Below are 14,825 nucleotides of genomic sequence, written 5' to 3'. Positions count from 1 at the left end.
ACGTGCTCTGCACAGAGTAAGTGTTTAATAAATACTATTACTACTACCACAACAAAACCTCTTATCTTGTCTTTTGCTGTCGTCTCTGACCCATAGGGACTCCACAGACACATCTGTCCCAGAACACCCCTCCTCCATCTGCAACTGTTCCGGTACTGTATCCCCAGAGTTTTCTTGGCAAAAGTACAGAAGTGGTTTAACACTGCCTTCTTCTGCACAGCAAATGTGAGTCTCCTCCCTTGACACAGCCCAGCACAGGTGAGTTTTGACTTGTAGCAGATTGCCTTCCACTGACTAGCCACTGCCCAAACTAGGAATAGAATGGGTGTGCCTCTGCTTGACTCTCCCTCCCATAGCCGAGACTGGTAGAGTACTGGAAACTCTCCAGGTGCCATCCTGAGAGGGGAATGACTAAATCTATTTACTGCTAAAGCGATTGCTGTTCTGTGCTTCTGTAGAACCATAGACCAGCAGGTGAATGCCTTAAATAGCCACTGTAGTCTTTGGTGCCCATGTTAGACAATGATTTTCACAGTTTCTGCTAATCCTGTCCACTCCATGAGATGACAGAAAGCTTCATCCCTGATGGCAGAGACCCAGTCAGCATGCCACTACCCTTGACTTGTTCACGTCCCCCAGTGGTAAGGTGTGAGGCTGATTTTGGAGGGCTTTTAGGAAACTGGGTCAATCCTGAAGTGAAAAATAACAACAACCCCAGAAACTGAGACTGCCTCAGTCAAACTGGGATTATTTTGGGAAAGCCAAGATTATTATCACTCTGTGGTATATGCCACAAAGTGATTTTTGATGAAGAATAAAAGATAGCCAACACATTCTGAGAAGCTAGATGTAGGGCCAGAGATGATTTATCAGCAGTGTTGGGTCCAATTTGTAAGGGATGAGTGATTTTGCCTTCGGCCTCCCCTGATCCTCTTGATGTCTCTGATGACTTGTCTTTTGATAAAAAAGGAGGATTTTTAAAAGCCTTTAGGAAACACTGATAAAGAAGCCTCCCTCCCTGTGATTCCAGTGGTTTCCATTTGCCTCTGGCTCAGTCTGCCCGTTACTGCCCACTTGCAGCTTGCAAATCAAAGAGTTCTCATTGCCTCTCTCCTTTGGAGATGCAAAACCTAACAGTCCAGAAAAAGGCATAAGCAAAGTAGAAATAGGAGGCTGCACTTTCAATTTCATGGCAAGCTGTGGACTGCAATGTAACTGATCTGATGGTTGGGGCGCGGTTGTACAACATCCCCATTGAGCTCTGTTCTGTGGCATGCTGGGAAAATGAAGGTATTTTCTGTAACCAATCCTACTTTGTAATTAGAACTATAACACACATTGCAGTACTTGATTGATGAAAATATCTTAGCAGCACAAAAATGGGCATGTTTGCACATTTGATCTCAATAAACTTAGCAGCAGTTTAAAACATCCAGTTAGTCTGAAATCTATAAATCAATGGGGGCCTTTGGATAAGGACTCTTAGAGGGAAAGGGAGTGTGTGCTGTTGTATACTCTCCTTCCAATGTTTGGGCTGTCCTCCGAGAGAAATGGCTATTACACTTTTTGAATCTGTGATCCCCCTGAGAATTCAGCTCTTTATTCCCTCCTGCTTTTCTCCCTCTACTCCACGTTGTGTCTTCACCGATCAACTGACAAACAAACACAAAACAAACCTGAGTGCAGGTCCCCTTTAGTTTCACAGCAACCTTTAAAGGCCCAAAGCAAAAGAGAGTGGATGGAAAGTCAGGGAGTTGGAGGAGGTCTATAAATTCCATTCATGTAGAAGGCAGTTTATTGTTGCCTATCCCAATCAGCTGTTCAACTATCCTCAACTCTCAGAATTGCTCCCCTCCAAGCCTCCCTAAGGGTCCTGAACCCCCAGTTGGAGAAAAACCTAACTAGAATTCAGCTCCACTGAGGGAGCATAGAATTTGAGGAAGATAATGCTATTTCACCAACCCTTTTCTTTTTGGGTTTTTAAGACTTCCTCCTAAGTGATAACTATGCCAGAGTTTAAGCCACACACACACACACACACACGAGGGTATGTGTGTGTGCACACAAATCTCATCTGAGATCCTGTGAGACTGAACTCAGGTTTATTCCCATTTTCAGGTCATTGTTTCTAAAAATGACTCTTCCAATTCTAGCATGTAATTACTCTCCCATTTTAGAGCAGCTAAAAAGTGGTGACTTGCTGTTATCTGCTCCATTTAAAGAAAACGTTTCAAGAACCCCAACTTGTAAAAATGAAAAATGAAGTCTCAACAAAAGGTGAAAACTTTAAAGTGAAAAGATGCTCATTAATTAGGACAATCCAAAGATTGTGAGATATATGGAAATTTGGGGGAGTTGATTTTTTAATGGTATTTGTTAAGTGCTTAGTACAATAATAATAACTGTGGTATTTGTTAAGTGCTTACTATGTGCCAGGCACTGTACTAATCTCTGGAGTGGATATAAGCAAATTAGGTTGGACACAGTCCATGTCCCACATGGGGATCACAATCTTAATCACTATTTTACAGATGAAGTAACTGAGGTAGAGAGTAGTGAAATGACTTGCCCAAGGTTGCACAGCAGACAAGTGGTGAGGCTGGTATTACAACTCAGGTCCTTCTGACTTCCAGGCCCATGCTCTCTCCACTAGGCCATGCTGCTTCTCTATTTCTCTCACTTTTTTGTGTCACTTTTTCTTAAAGAGGTGTTTTAAACTATTTTCTCCTATCGAGGGTATTTTGTATGTGTGCGTGTGTGTATGTTTTCAGTCAAGATCTGTGATAGTTCATCTATTCATATGTGTTGACAAAAACGCTATGACAGTTAAAAAAATCAGAAGGGTTTGAAAGAGAAAGTGTCAGTCTCTGTAACAATGTTTAGAAGAATAGGGAAAAAAGGAAAGACTTTGGAGAGATGATCCATCTCAGAATTCAACCCACAGTCCTGGATCAACTCCACAGTCCACCTAATTCACTTTTGTGCACCAGCCACAGAGCGCTGCTGGTGGAAATCTAAATATCAGGTCAACTTAGTCCACTTCAAGTTTATCCTTGTGTGCTTTAACTCTGCCCTCTCCTCTGCCCTACAAAATCATTTCTCCATCCTTATTGACATCCATGCTCATTGCCCTCACCAGTAGTTCCAGACATCACACCCCTCCTCAAACCCCGTCCCCCTGCCTCCCCCATACCTTGCCCCTAATTACCTGGCCACCTACTTATTAAGAAAATTGACACTACCGGCCATGATCTCCCTAAAATCTCCCCTGCCTCTCTCCCATCTTGCCCCTTTTTCAACTCTCCCATCTTTCCCAGAAGTCTCTCTAGAGATCTCCTGCCCTCTCTCGAAATCCACCCCCTCCACCAGCACATCCAACCTCATTCCTTTGCACTTTGTCAAAACACTTGTCGCCTTCCTAGTTGTCATCTTCAACTGTTCACTCTCCAGTCTTCTTTCCCACTGCTTTCAAACAAGCCCATGTCTCCCCTATCCTAAAAAATCCCCCCAAAACCTCCCTTGACCCCACGGATCCCTCCAGTCATCACTTCATCTCCCTCCTATCAGTCCTCTCCAAACTCCTTGAATGAGATGTCTACACCTGCAGCCTCAGGTTCCTCTTCTCCAATTCTCTCCTTGACCCCCTCCAATCTAGCTTCCGTCCCCTTCACTCCCCAGAAACGACCCTAAGGTCAGAAATGATGTCTTCCTGCCAGATCCAATGGCCTCTACTTCATTCTAATCTTTCTCAACCTCTCAGCTGCTTTAGACACTCTCCCCCCCTTCTTCTGGGAGCATTATTCAACCTCAGCTTCACTGACACTGTCCTCTTTGGTTTCTCCTCCTATCTCTCTGACCATTCATTCTCAGTCTCTTTCAAGGGCTACTCCTCTGCCTCCCACCGCCTAACTGTGGGTGTCCCTTAGGCTTCAGTTCTTGGTCCCTTTCTATTCTCCATCTACATCCACTCCCTAGAACTCATTCACTCACAGGGCTTCCACCACTATGTCTAACTCCCATTCTCTCCTAGACCCCCTCCAATCTGGCTTCCGTCCCCTCCACTCTACCGAGACTGCTCTCTCTAAGGTCACCCATGACCTCCTTCTTGCCAAATCCAATGGCTCCTACTCCATTCTGATCCTCCTTGACCTCTCTGCTGCCTTTGACACTGTCGACCATCCCCTCCTCCTCCATACCTTATCTCACCTTGGCTTCACGGACTCTGTCCTCTCCTGGTTCTCCTCTTACCTCTCTGGCCGATCATTCTCGGTCTCCTACGCTGGAGCCTCCTCCCCCTCCCATCCTTTAACTGTTGGAGTTCCTCAAGGGTCAGTTCTTGGCCCTCTTCTGTTCTCCATTTACACTCACTCCCTCGGTGAACTCATCCGCTCTCACGGCTTTGACTACCATCTCTACGCAGATGACACACAGATCTACATCTCCGCCCCTGTCCTCTCCCCCTCCCTTCAGGCTCGCATCTCCTCCTGCCTCCGGGACGTCTCCACCTGGATGTCGGCCCGCCACCTAAAACTCAACATGAGCAAGACTGAGCTCCTCATCTTCCCTCCCAAGCCCGGTCCACTCCCAGACTTCTCCATCACCGTGGATGGCACGACCATCCTTCCCGTCCCGCAGGCCCGCAATCTCGGTGTCATCCTTGACTCGTCCCTCTCGTTCACCCCACACATCCTATCCGTTACCAAGACCTGCCGGTTTCACCTCTACAATATCGCCAAGATCCGCCCTTTCCTCTCCACCCAAACGGCTACCTTACTATTACGGGCTCTCGTTATATCCCGGCTAGACTACTGTGTCAGCCTTCTCTCTGACCTCCCTTCCTCCTCTCTCGCCCCGCTCCGGTCTATTCTTCACTCCGCTGCCCGGCTCATCTTCCTGCAGAAACGATCTGGGCATGTCACTCCCCTTCTTAAACAACTCCAGTGGTTGCCTATCGACCTCCGCTCCAAACAAAAACTCCTCACTCTAGGCTTCAAGGCTCTCCATCACCTTGCCCCTTCCTACCTCTCCTCCCTTCTCTCTTTCTACCGCCCACCCCGCACGCTCCGCTCCTCTGCCGCCCACCTCCTCGCCGTCCCTCGGTCTCGCCTATCCCGCCGTCGACCCCTGGGTCACGTCCTCCCGCGGTCCTGGAACGCCTTCCCTCCTCACCTCCGCCAAACTGATTCTCTTTCCCTCTTCAAAACCTTATTTAAAAATCACCTCCTCCAAGAGGCGTTCCCAGACTGAGCTCCTCTTCCCCCTCTACTCCCTCTGCCATCCCCCCTTTACCTCTCTGCAGCTAAAGCCTCATTTTCCCATTTTCCCTCTGCTCCTCCACCTCTCCCTTCCCATCCCCACAGCACTGTACTCGTCCGCTCAACTGTATATATTTTCGTTACCCTATTTATTTTGTTAATGAATTGTACATCGCCTTGATTCTATTTAGTTGCCATTGTTTTTACGAGATGTTCTTCCCCTTGACGCTGTTTAGTGCCATTGTTCTTGTCTGTCCGTCTCCCCCGATTAGACTGTAAGCCCGTCAAACGGCAGGGACTGTCTCTATCTGTTGCCGACTTGTTCATCCCAAGCGCTTAGTACAGTGCTCTGCACATAGTAAGCGCTCAATAAATACTATTGAATGAATGAATAGGTCGATGATACCCAAAATCTACATCTCCAGTTCTGGTCTCTCACCCTCTCTGCAGTCTCTCATTTCCTTCTGCCTTCAAGACAACTCTACTTGGATGTCCTCCCATCATCTCAAACTTAACATGTCAAACAGAATTTCTTCTTGCCCCACCCAAATGCTGTCCTCCTCCTAACTTTACCAAAACCGTAGATGGCTCCATTATCCTTCCTGTCTCACAATCCCGTAAGCTTGGTTTTATCCTTGATTCCTCTCTCTCATTCAACTCACATATTCAATCCATCACAAAATCCTGTTGGTTAAACCTTCACAACATCACTAAAATCTGCCCTTTCCTCACCATCCAAACTGCTATCATGTTAATCCAAGTACTCCATCCTAACCCACCTTAATTACTGTATCAGCCTCCTTGCTGACCTCTCAGCCTCCTGTCTCTCCCCACTCCAATCCATACTTCACTCTGCAGCCCATATCATTCTTCTACAAAAACATTCAGGACATGTTTCCCCACTCCTCAAGAAGCTCCAGTGTTTGTCCATTCATCTGCGCATCAAACAGAAACTCCTCACCATTGGCTTTAAAATACTTAATCATTTGCTCCCTTCTACCTGCTACTAAGACCCAGCCTGCACACTTTGCTCCTCTTTTGCTAATCTTCTCACTGTACCTCGATATTGTCTATCTCCCTGCAGACATCTTGCCCATGTCCTGCCTCTGGCCTGCAACACCCTCCCTCCTACCTGACAATTACTCTCCCCACCTTCAAAGCCTTATTGAAGGTAACTCTCCTCCAAGAGGCCTTCCCTGACTAAACTCTCCTTTCCTCTTCTCCCACTCCCTTCTGCATTGGCCTGACTCACTCCCTTTATTTATCCCCCTACCAGCCCCACAAGCTCATTGTTGGGCAGGGATCATCTCTGTTATCTGAATTGTACTTTCCAAGCGATTAGTACAGTGCTCTGCACACAGGTGCTCAATAAATATGATTGAACACATATACATATCTGGAATTTATTCATATATTTCAATGTCTGTCGCCTCCACTAGACTGTAAGCTCTTTGTGGGCAGGAAATGTGTTTCTTTATTATTATATTGTACTTTCCTAAATAGTAGAGTGTTCTGCACACAGTAAATGCTCAATAAATACCATTTACTGACTGACTACAGTTTAGACAGGGTGCTTGGGAGGAGCAAAGTATGCCAGCAGTGTTTAGAGTGTATTTATATTGAACTGCAGATGAAACTAGTTAAATGAATAAGGGATAAAGTGAACACATTATAATGAGAGAAAATAAAGACTTGGTTATAGTGATAAAAATACAAATAAGGAGAAAGCTGGGTTTCAGTGACAGGTGTTTCATTTAAATGTTATTATAATAAATGCCTGCTGCCTTTTGGGAACATAAAAAATATTATAATGATCAGATTATAAAGAAATGTGGCCCCATGCTAGAGAGGGGAGGGGTAAGGACAAAACAGTTGATTAGTTACTTCCACTAAAACTCAATAAAGGGAGAGGGGAGATACTGCCTTACAGTCAGGGTGAGTTATCTACGTGGAAACATTTATAAATCCTTACCAGATAAGAGCAAGAGGACTGTTAGGCTACTTTTATGATTCAAAAGGACCCTTCTGGGACTGATTAAGTTAAATCTTATTACCCCAGCTTTAACTTGTGATTTGGTGATATGGAAAATTCCATTCCTGGTTTTAGAAAGGATAAAATAAAATAAGCAAGTATCCAGATATGCAGAATCTCCTTTATGAGACCGAAGGGGGAGATGAAAGAGCTGAGACAGTCTCTGAGCACACCCTGGCAGCAACTTCCATTCAGAAAGACTTCCCTGTTTCCTGTCAAGAGCCATGGCTGAGGACACAGCTCACAGAAGAGAGCAATTTTTTTTTTAAAGACATCTGTCCACTCTACCTTAACTGAATATTTGTCGGTGCTTCTGTGCTTTTGTATTTCTGCATTTTGCAACAAAATACTAGTAGCAAATCTCCCTTCTGTTACTTAGCTGGCGAGCCAGATGTTTCATGTCATTCAGAAAGGTGGAATCAAATGGATGTTTATTTGATCCTCTGGGGATTTAGCCAACAACTCACAGAGCCAATCACTGTACCCAGTTTCCACCTTCTGCAGAATGGTGAAAAGACCCTTCCACTCTCTCACTCAATGGATGTGATAAGGGGAATTGAAAATGAAAGTAAAATAGAAGAAAAGGAGCTATAAATACAAAATACGATTCTATTATCCTCTCTAGTGCAGCAAAGACGTGCAGTGGAGGTGTCATTTTGGTAATTTCTGCTACTGCACATTTTAAATTTTACAGGGCCATGGACACTTTAGACATTTTAAAGCCTCTATTTGCTATGGCTTGACATCTATTTCTCTCTTGGAATGGTAAGGTATTTATCTCTTCCTTCTGACCCAATTCTTTGAAGTTGCAGACTCTGACAGCATCATTTTCCTCCTTTTAACAGCACTTCCAGAATATCTCTTTTCATTATATATTGACGTTAGAGTTGTCATTTTATTACCCAAAATGATATTTATCATTCATTCAATATCATTTATTGAGTGTGCACTATGTGCAGAGCACTGTACTAAGAGCTTGGAATGTACAATTCAGCAACAGGTAGAGACAATCCCTGCCCAATAACGGGAATGAATATTTATCAAACATGAACTAGAACACCAGATTTGGATTTTCCTGTTGAATGCTCAGGACATCTTAAAGACATGACTTGAAGCCACCTACCAACTCCATTTATTGATGTAAAAATATGAAATAATAGAGGAATAACAATAAAAATGGTACTTATATGGTGATTGTGCACCTGACTTTCTCTATTCTCAGCTTGATTAAAACCTTTTATTCTCACTCTAATCCTGCACTGCTGGGAAGGTAATGGGTTAACATGATGTCTTGGGGAAATAAATTGCATTTATTTAGCACTTACTGCGTGCAGACCACTGTACTAAGCACTTGGGAGAGTACAATACAACAGAATTTGTAGGCACATTTCCTGCCTACAAGGGGCTCACAGTCTAGAAGGGGAGGCAGACATGAATATAAATTAAGGAAATATGGATTTGTACATAAGTGCTATGGAGTGAGGGAGGGGTGAATAAATAATAATAATTGTGGTATTTGTTAAGTACTTACTATTTGCCAAGCACTGTTCTAAGTGCTAGGGTAGATACAGGGTAATCAGGTTGTCCCACATAGGAGTCACACTTTGAATCCCCATTTTACAGATGAGGTAACTAAGACACAGAGAAGTTAAGTGACTTGCCCTAGGCCACATAGAAGACAAGTGGCAGAGGCGTCATTAGAACCCATGTCCTCTGACTCCAAGCCCATGCTTTTTCCACTAAGCCATACTGCTTCCCATAAGGAGTGCAAATCCAAATGCAAGGGTGATGCGGAAGGGAGTGGGAGAAGAGAAAATAAGGACATAGTCAGGAAAGGCCTCTTAGAGGACATGTGCTTCAAAGTAAGGATTTGAAGCTTGGGAGAGCAACCATCTGACAGATATGCACGAGGAGGGCATTCCAGGCCAGAGGCAAGACATGAGCAAGCAGACAGCAGTGAGATAGATAAGATCGAGGTTCAGTGAGTAGGCTCAGTGGAAAGTGCACGGGCTTAGGAGTCAGAGATCATGGGTTCTAATCCCGGCTCCACCACCAGTCAGCTGTGTGACTTTAGGCAAGTCACTTAACTTCTCGGTGCCTCAGCTACCTCATCTGTAAAATGGGGATTAAGACTATGAGCCTCATGTGGGACAACCTGATTACCCTGTATCAATCCCAGCACTTAGAACAGTGCTCGGCACATAGTAAGCACTTAACAAATACAAACATTATTATTATTAGAGAAGCAGCATGGCGTAGTGGCTAGAGCACAGGTCTGGAAGTCAGAATGTCATGGGTTCTAATCCCGGATCTGCCGCTTGTTTGCTGTGTGACCTTGAACAAGTCACTTCACTTCTCTGGGCCTCAGTTATCTCATCTGTAAAGTGGGGATTAAGATCGTGAGTCCCTTGTGGGACAACCTGATTACCTTATATGTACCTCAGTGTTAGGTACATGGTAAGCGCTTAAATACCAGAATTATTATTATTTTTAGAGAAGCTGAATGTGCAAGCTGGGTTGTAGTAGGAAAGCAGTGAGGTAAGGTGGGCGGGGGCAAGGTGATTGATAATAATAATAATAATAATAATGTTGGTATTTGTTAAGCGCTTACTATGTGCCGAGCACTGTTCTAAGCACTGGGGTAGACACAAGGGAATCAGGTTGTCCCACGTGGGGCTCACAGTCTTAATCCCCATTTTACAGATGAGGTAACTGAGGCATCGAGAAGTTAAATGACTTGCCCAAAGTCACACAGCTGACAAGTGGCCAAGCCAGGAGTTGAACTCATGACCTCTGACTCCAAAGCCCAGGCTCTTTTCCACTGAGCCACGCTGCTTCCCATAATGATGGTATTTGTTAAGCACTTACTATGTGCAGAGCACTGTTCTAAGCACTGGGGTAGACACAGGGGAATCAGGTTGTCCCACATGGGGCTCACAGACTTCATCCCCATTTTTTACAGATGAGGTAACTGAGGCACAGAGAAGTGAAGCGACTTGCCCACAGTCACACAGCTGGCAAGTGTCAGAGCTGGGATTTGAACTCATGACCTCTGACTCCAAAGCCCGGGCTCTTTCCACTGAGCCATGCTGATTGAATGCTTTGCAGTCGATGGTCTGGAGTTTCTGCTTGATGCAGAGTTGGATGGGCAACCATTGGAGGCTCTTGAATAGTCAGAAAACATGGACTGAACATTTTTGTAGAAAAATGATCCAGGTGGCAGAGTGAAGTATGGACTGGAGCGGGGAGAGACAGGAGGCAGGGAGGTCAACAAGGCGGCTGATACAGTAATCAAGGTGGAAGAGGATAAATGCTTGGATTAACATGATAGCAGTTTGAATGGAGAGGAAAGGGAGGATTTTAGTGATGTTGGGAAGGTTGAATTGACAGGATTTGGTGACTGACTGAATATGTAGGTTGAATTAGAGAGATGAGTTGATCAGGATGCCAAGGTTGGATGAGAAGATAAGGAGTTCTGTTTTGGACATGTTAAGTTTGAGGTGTCAGTGAGACCTCTAAGGAGAGATGTCCTGAAGGCAGGAGGAAATGTGAGACTGCAGATAAGGAGTACGATCAGGGCTGGAGATATAGATTTGGGAATTATCCATGTAGAATGGTAGTTGAAGCCATGGGAGTATATGAATTCTCTAAGGGAATGGGTGTAGATGGAGAATAGAAGGTGATCCACACCTGAGCCTTGAGGGACTCATTCAGAGGCTGGGAGGCAGAGGAGGAGCGGCCAGAGAGATAATAGGAGAACCAGGAGAAGACAATGTTAGTGAAGCCAAGGTTGGATAACGTTTCTGCGGGAAGAGGGTGGTTGACAGAGTTGAAGGCAGCTGAGAGGTCAAGGAGGATTAGGATGGAGTAGAGTCCTTTGGATTTGGCAAGTAGGAGATCATTACTGACCTTGGAGAGAGCAGTTTCTTCGGAGTGAAGGGGGTGGAAGCTGGAGTGAAGGGGGTGAAAGCCAGATTGGAAGGGGTCAAGGAAAGAATTCCTCTCAAGGAGAAGTGGAGGCAGTGGGCGTAGGACAACTCGCTCAAGGACTTTGGAGAGGATATTGGTAAGAGAGAGATGGGACAATAACTGCTGAGAACTGTGGGGTGAAGGGAGAGTTTACTAGGGTAGGAGAGACATGAGCTCGTTTGAAAGCACTGGGGAAGAGTGAACAGTTGACAGTGGTGGTCAGGGAAGGAAAAAAAGAGGGGCAAAATGCTTTGATAAGGTGTGATGGGATATGGTCAGAGGCACAGGTGGAGGGGATGGATTTTGAGAGGAGGCAGGTGTTCTCATCTGGTGATACTGCTGGGAAAGACACTACAGTTGAAGAGGGGGAAGGAGGAGGGAGGGATTGGAGAGGAGCAGGAGATTTTAGGGAGATCATGCCTGATGGCTTCAATTATCTCAATGAAGTATGTGGCTGGATCATCAGGTGCAAGAGATGGTGGAGGTACGGGGCAGGGTGTGTATGAAGAAGGACTTAAACATCTGAATCAACTAGCAAGAGCAAGGATGAAGTTGAAGTGGATGAGGTTGGCCTGATATCTGGTATCTGATATTGGCCTGAAAGGAAAACATACCTGGATATCCCACTAGTCTAATGGCTCCAAGTTCAAGTTTTTCTGGTTTATGACATCTGCTGCTGCTGCTACCAGTTCCTGTTGGACTCACTTTTATCTTTTCTGTCTTACCAAGGCTGCCCTTAAGGTGGACTCAAGCTATCAAACCTTGATTTCCATTTATATAAAAAACAAAGGAAAGGAAAAAATCAGAAGAATTGATATCCTACTGTTTAAAGAAACTGGACACACCTCTCCCTATTAATATTCAAACCTGATCTCACATCCAGATCCTTTTATCACCTCCCTTCCCTACACCAAATACACATTTAGTTTGCTTCTTGAGGGCAGGGATTGTGTCTACTTATTTTTTTGTGTTAAAGTCTCCCAATGCTTAGCATAGTGCCCTGCAGAGAGTATTCATCCATTCAATAGTATTTATTGAGCACTTACTATGTGCACAGCACTGTACTAAGCACTTGGAATGTACAAATCATTAACAGATAGAGACAGTCCCTGCCCTTTGGCGGGCTTACAGTCTAATCAGGGGAGACAGACAATAACAATAGCAATAAATAGAATCAAGGGGATGAACATCTTATTAATACACTCAAAAAATACCATCGATTGATTTTCCTCATATATCCTCATAATGTCCATGCCCAATTACGAGTAATAACAATAGTGCTTTGTTAATGCTTATTATTTGACAAGCACTTTGCTCAGAACTGGAACAGATGCAATATAAACAGATCAGATCCAGTCCCTGTCCCACAATGGGCTGACGGTCTACTTTGAAGTACCCTAAAAGGCTTGTGAAACTAAAATTTTCAATTTATCTCACAAAATTTTACACAGCATAATATTTTCCCTGAGGGAAATGCCTGAGGGAGTCTCAAAGGGATAAAGGAGAGGTACCAAGCTACAGACATTTTGATGGTGGGAGCAGCAGCTTACCTTTTCCTCTGCCTGACCACCTCCTCCTCTTCATAACCCTGTCATCTTTCCTTAAATGGATATTATAGTTTTTTTTCCCCATGTGGCTCCTGTTCTTGGTATTAGTCATGTCATCTACTGTAGACTAATTTTAAGATCCAAGTGGCAGGGACCATGCCTGTACCATAATGATATTTGTGGTACTTGATAAACATTGTGCCAAGCACAGAACTAAGCAGTGAGGTAGATACAAGATAATCAGGACAGACACAGTTCCTCCCTCACATGGACTCAGGGAGAGGTAGAGCAGGTATTTAATAATAATGTTGGTATTTTTAAGCACTTACTATGTGCAGAGCACTGTTCTAAGCGCTGGGGTAGATACAGGGTAATCAGGTTGTCCCACATGAGGCTCACAGTTAATCCCCATTTTACAGATGAGGTAACTGAGGCACAGAGAAGTTAAGTGACTTGCCCACAGTCACACAGTTGACAAGTGGCAGAGCCAGGATTCAAACCCATGACCTCTAACTCCCAAGCCCGGGCTCTTTCCACTGAGCCACACTGCTTCTCTAATCCCCATTTAATCCCCATGAAGAAACTAAGAAACAGAGAAGTTAAGTGACTTGCCCAAAGTCATTCAGCAGACAAGTAGTGGAATCAGCATTACAACCCAAGTCTCCTGTCTCCCAGACTCATGCTCCTTCTACTAGTCCATGCTGCTTCTGGAACATGTTCAATAAATAGCAAAAGATAATGATAGCTTAACTGCTAGTCAGGTGTTATCCTAATTGTTCCTGAAATGTGGCACAAAAAAAGATGAAACTACAACTCTTCCCTTTGAGACAAAAATAGCAATCCCAGTATTTTACATCACCTTAATTTAGTCCATCTTCAGACTTCAGGTTGGCATATTCAGAGGACTAGGAATACAGTTCTGGAGGCTCCCAAATAAAATTCTGAAATGTACTGTTACGAGAATCCATCAGGCAGGTGTTCTCACTGCTTTGAAAAGTAAGCATAAAAATAAATCTCCAAAAGTTGCAACACCTGTTTTTGAAAGTGTTTTGGTGTTAATTCCATTAAGGGATTCACCAAGATTCTTGCAGTTCAATTCTGGGATAATTCCTCTCAGTTAAAAGAAAGGCAAAATCTTTAAAGAGACAAGGTAGCAAAGTCATCCAAAAATACTTACCTCATCTAAATTATACATTAATAGGGTGTGATCCACATATGGGAATGGTAATCCCTGCTGTATCATGGAGGAGCTCTTGACAACCTCCAGATAATTCTGCTTTTGCAATCTAACTTTTCCAGTGAACACTGATTTCAATGAAACTATTGGTCAAGGAAGAGTGGAAAGTACGTGGAAGGTACAGCCATTGAAATTCATTCTTTCCATATGTCACCAATACTCAAAGAAGTTGGAGTAGTTTTCCAGACATTATCTTATTCCTCCTCTAAGTGAGGGCCCAGTTGGCCTGGTGGGATGATGGGAAAATCCTCATGAGGCAGTGCTCTCATGCACTGGTGTCGGCCATGACATCTTTATTGCATCCCAAGCAGGAGTGAAAGTAAAAGAATATTTCTAACTGGATTTCTGCGGCTGACATAAGATGTTGTACTGGATGGGGAGAGGTGGAGTCGAGCTGGATGCTTCATGGGTCAGACTGCTACCAGAGGAAAGGCCCATATGGTCCCCATAGATTTCTGGGCTGCATCGGAGATGACATCCTGCCAGCAGGGTGTAAGGAGTGGAGCTCTAACCTTGACTGCACCTCCAGCCCCCTTCCATTTCCAAGGGCACTTAGGGAATGCAGCCCTAGGCCTCGGAGCAGAGGAAAAATGGGAAAGGTGGGGGTGTGGCTGCTTGAAATCAAGAGGTGACTGGATTGGGGTAAGGCCTCTATTCTTGGAAGCACTCTGCCCCGATGAATAAAAGGGCTGTCACCACCATGTCCGGGAAACAATATTCATACTGGAAGGGACATTCTGGGACTTTACCTTTTATGAGAGTTGAATTACAGCCCATTCCAGGTT

The 14,825-nt window shown here is 44.5% G+C and overlaps 1 non-coding gene across 1 annotated transcript; it reads right to left on the bottom strand.

Moving 5' to 3' along the window:
• Positions 1-268: 268 nt before the first annotated feature.
• Positions 269-406, bottom strand: LOC114806850. The gene has a single exon (XR_003754907.1). It is a non-coding gene; the product is annotated as a small nucleolar RNA SNORA7 (small nucleolar RNA).
• Between the last annotated feature and the right edge of the window lie 14,419 nt (positions 407-14,825).

Source organism: Ornithorhynchus anatinus, chromosome X1, assembly GCF_004115215.2.
Source record: "Ornithorhynchus anatinus isolate Pmale09 chromosome X1, mOrnAna1.pri.v4, whole genome shotgun sequence".
NCBI classification, from domain to species: Eukaryota; Metazoa; Chordata; class Mammalia; order Monotremata; family Ornithorhynchidae; genus Ornithorhynchus; species Ornithorhynchus anatinus.
This window is presented reverse-complemented; position numbering and strand designations above follow the sequence as displayed.